We start from the raw sequence: 5,000 nt of genomic DNA on the forward strand, positions 1-5,000 counted from the left end.
AAAAAATAACAAATTAATCAATCAATTAAAAAAAGAAAAATCACAAAATGTTACTTTTTATTATCATTACACTGATAGTATTTATATCTATAACAACCATGCTAAGATAGGGAACATCTTGGGGCACTGCCATAAAGATATGTAAATACTACACTCACTGATATATAATTTGATCTGCACTGGCAAAGAATTGAAGTCAGAAATTAAAAACAACAACCATGTACCAGCTGCAGAAATACACCAGAAGTTCATCGATAGGGAAACACTGCAATCGGGAGAGGGTCCAGGGGCAAAGCCCCTTATAGGGAAACATGGCAAACAGGTAGGGGTCTGGGCCATCGCGCTAAAGAATGAAGTTCGTCTATTATGATAGGATTTTCGCGATTTTTAAATATGTTATATATACATATACAGTGATAAACCACCAAGTTTCAGATCATTTGAATAATAAACAAAGAAGATATTAAAAAATATATATACAAGTTTTTGAAAAATCACATATTATGTATCACACTTATCCATTGACCAAATTTGTTGAAAAAAATACCACATACACAATAGAATACCTAAATCTTGCTGGAGACAGATTTAGGAATTTTCTCTTAGTTTAGTGGGAATTCATTTTTTTCTAAATGTTCAATCTTATGAACATAAGATATAATATATGGACTTCTAATTGCCTAAAATGAAAATCCCCGATTTCTTAAAAATCGCAAATTTATTCATCTTTCAAATGATGTAAACCCCATAAGAATCACCCGAGTAGTTATTCAATATCATAAAAAATGTTGACAAAGGGGTCAGAGATTTAGTCATAACTCCTTTATTTTTACGCATTCAGCAGAAATATTACGTCATAGGATTGCCAAAGCCTACTAGCTTACAGGAGATTTTTTCCAGTTTATAAGTATTTTTGAAAATATTCATAAAAAATTCAGCAAAACCACCCCCTTAAGAAGGTTCTGGTTCCTAAAACGATTTTTTGTTGTAATTCATCACATGGAATAATGGGGAACAAAGCAAGAGCTCTTTTGTAAATGCCAACAGCATCTAATCACCCTCCAAGAGCTTTGTTACTAATCATTTCCATCACCCTTTCTTTCAGCCAAAATTCTACTGACAGTCCTCAGGCAAATTTTGCCATGACAGTATTATCTCCACCACTTGGCCAAATTCTTTCATGACATGATGGTAACTTCATCCAGATCAAAAGGGTTAAAGATAAAGGTCTTCACAAATGTAAAGTCACATAAACTTATGGTACAAGATAAACTTTACCTGTGTTGGAAAGAACAAACAAAAATAATTCTTTTCATCTAGGGTACTTCTGTCGCAATGTCTCATGTAACAATGTCTCAAAAGATTACTTTTCGACTAAATTGACCATTCTTAAAAATTTCTCTAAAATCCACCCCCCCCCCCCCATTCATTCTGATTTCATTTCTGTATAGAATATTCTTTCATCTATTGCATGCAGAAGCACTTTTTTTTATTTTGACTTTTTTGGTGAATATCTTATGTAGACTAATTTCAGAACACCACAAAAATGGTTTTAAATATATGTCAATTTTACAAGAAACACATGAAAATAAATGAAAAAAAAAACTAATTGCACCATTCAATAGATCTACTATTCAGCTACAAAACTGAGCCATAATACATTTATTTCTGACTGAAAATTTGTGTGCCACGTGTAATAAAGTAGTACACAGAAATATCGCGATATTATTCAATTTCGTTTGTTTCCCTTTATCATTGCTATAATGATAGTCTATAACATAAAATGATGGTCTGAAATATCATTGTTCTCCATGCCAATGAAAATCACACTCGCAAGTCAAGGACGCGAGAGAAGGCCCCATGCGCACAAGCTCCTGTCGTTCCTGGCCCAGGCAGTGCAAGTCTACTGGACAAAACACCCACCTTTCACACCAACACTCCCGTAAAATACAAATATACAAATACATGGTGGGGTTACAGTAAGAATATACTATATATCAGCATATACAAATTATTACCATTGATTTTTTTACCTTATATTTATATAAATTGTTACCTCCTTTTGTTTGTTTGTGTGTGTTCTTTTTTATTTCAAGGGTAACAAGAGTTTTGAACATATCTCAACAAAATTTTTACCAGTGGCGTGTCTTAGTCTATCCTAGACGCCGTTACATTTTGATGGTGATCTGGATCATGATCTGAATCCCGGATTTTTTTCTCTATTTCAAAATATTATGGACAGATTTTAAAGAGATTTTAACAGGTGTGTCTTAGCATAATCTATATTCCATATAATTTTGGTGGTGATCCAGATCCTTTGGCAAATCTAACCGCACTTCTCAAAAATGTTCAAAACATTTTGCTTAAGGATGAAACTAACAAAATATGATCCAAACATAAACAAAATACAATAATCTATAAGAACGGCATATGATTCATATTTATTTTTGAACAAAATTTCATTGTTATTGTTTTTTGAACACTTGCCAGATTTTTTAGATTCCAAATAAAAGAAGGTTGGTCTCATAATATATGAAATTTTATAAGCTCTCTGAAAATCATCTCATTTTTAATCTATTTGATCCTTACGTCACAATGGCTGATTTTCTAAGGAACATGAAAAATCATATTTCAAAAGTGGCTGCTACCACCTTCAAAGTAGTGGGTAGGCCTTAAAAATTTCAGGAGAGATTCAGAGGCCCTGAAACTCTTTGGAAATGCATTAAAATCAATTTCAGCAAGATGGAAGATTTAGGCCAAAAAATGACAAGACAATCCCTGTAACTCATTTACAACAGGTGTCACACAAATGTGACAGCCAGAAAAATAAACACTGCCTGGCATCTCAAGGGTATGACACTGGATCGGAGCTTGCGCTCCGATTCCATCGTGGGTGGCAGCCGGCGCAAAGGGAGATTCTGAGCCAGCCCCGTGTGCCAATTTTGAAGCCACCTGGAAACCATTGTTTTCAGCTTCAAAATGTACCATTGCTTTTGTGTTATTAAAGGTAAAGACCAGAGGACTTAACTAGCCAGTTGCGTCACAGAAATCATGGTGCCGAAAATATGGGCAGTAGGTTACGAAGTGGCCAACACCTTAGGTGTGCGGCGCATACACCCATGAGCATTGACAAGACTGCCTACATTTTGCAAAATTATTTTGTGTAAACTTTTTTAGCTTTTTTTTCCATTTTCCATTATCCACATCTGTCTTTTGAATTGTTATATCAGTGCAAAAAAAAAAAAAAAAGTATATGGGATGTTTAATAATTTGTGTCATAAAACTTATTTTTTCTTAATTTTCAATTTTCCGTTATACAACCTGCACAACCAGTCAAAGCAGGAATATGGTGCACAGCATGGAAATGGTGTCTTCTTTGGAGCCAGCGCTCTTCCCATCATGGCTTACACACGTTACATTCCATGTTCATTTATTGATGGGAATAATGCTAAAGATCACTTCTACACCCTAAAGAGCCAAATCATACTCCAAGAGGTTTGTGCACTCATGTCGAGTCTTTCTTCACCCTGGCCTTTGCTCATGACAGCAAGTTCACATCACTCGGCCCTTGACAATTTCATCTCATGACAGTACATTCATGTCACCTGGCCCTCGACCCAGCTTTTTCCTTGACGGGATTGTAACGTCATCAGGATTATAGGGCTTAAACCAGTAACAATGGGTGTCCCATATATGAGATACCCATAAAAAAAAAAAAAAATTGCCAGGCATACCGCCAGTGTGACGCTACATCGGGGCTCGAACTCCGACTCTGCAGTGGGCCGCGGCCAGCACGCGGGCAGAGTCCAGGCTAGCCCCACGTGCCAATTTTGTAGCCGCCCGGAAAGTTTTATTATCGGCTTCAAAATATACCGGCAGTAATGAGTTAATCATGAAATGTTTTTGGAAAGGGTCCGGTAGGGAAATACCCCATTGAAGAGGGTTTAAGAAGGGCTTTAGAACGGTATGCTTTGTTTGTACAGCAAAATACCCCAGGAAAGGAGGCCCAGGGTCTTGTCCCAAGTAGGGAAATACCTCATCAGTGGGGGTCTGGGGGCGGAGGCCCCTTTAAAGGGTTAGGTAAGATTGCTTGGTTAGATAGATTTGTATAAGAAAAACACATGGGTTCACAGATGGATGTGCATTTCCATAAATTTTAACAAAACCTGCTCTTCCTGTAGACTTTGAAAAACCGCATTTTGAACCGTAAACTTTTTCCAAACATGGTGTGTTGAGCCATACTTTCAAAGTTACCGGGCATTTCCGTAAAGTTTCTTAGGATGTTTTAAACAATTTCCTTTGCTTCTTTTTAAGGCCTCTTTGCACTATATCTATTGTGTCTTGGACTATTTTAACCCATAATTTCCCTAATATCCTTAATGCCCTCCCCTACAATCAGGACTATCAATTCACAATTGTTGGCTGAAAATGGCTTTACGCTAAACAAATGTGGTATATATCTGCTGTATACCTATAATCGTCAAGGATTATCATTTATGAAACTTATATATCAGATATACATATATACAATTACCCAAATTTTACACATTTAGATAATAGAGAGTGAAAGGAATCCATCAATACCAAAACTGTCATGATCCGTTTAGTGGAACAATTCCAGAAAACTACCAATAATAATTGCAAGGTTGGGTGGCCTAGTGAAACTAAATGTCATATCATAACCAGAAGTTGTGCTTACATCTATCAAAAATCCATCCGATTCACCTACACACTTATGAGTTAATGGAAGCTCACTCCACCATCATTTCCAGAGACATCACCATAAAAATCACCAAATGTCACCTGTTACTCCACCAAGCTACATTTGTCTGAGAACATGATCTTGCCAAAAGACAAATTACCAGTCGCCTGTCACGTCTACCACCAAATCTAATAACAAATGTCACCAAGCTCTGTCGTCTTGACAGATCTTCATTCTGTGCAGAAGCTTTTGCAAAGAGATAAAATATGATGGTGGTTTTCAGCTCACTCAGCAGCGC

At 36.4% G+C, this 5,000-nt stretch overlaps 1 protein-coding gene across 1 annotated transcript in view; it reads right to left on the bottom strand.

The window, feature by feature from the left end:
• Positions 1-5,000, bottom strand: part of LOC113830592 (uncharacterized) — a gene marked incomplete in the record, with an annotated part of 44,839 nt that overhangs the window by 39,398 nt on the left and 441 nt on the right.

The sequence above is a fragment of the Penaeus vannamei genome, chromosome 11 (assembly GCF_042767895.1).
Source record: "Penaeus vannamei isolate JL-2024 chromosome 11, ASM4276789v1, whole genome shotgun sequence".
In the NCBI taxonomy this organism is placed as follows: Eukaryota; Metazoa; Arthropoda; class Malacostraca; order Decapoda; family Penaeidae; genus Penaeus; species Penaeus vannamei.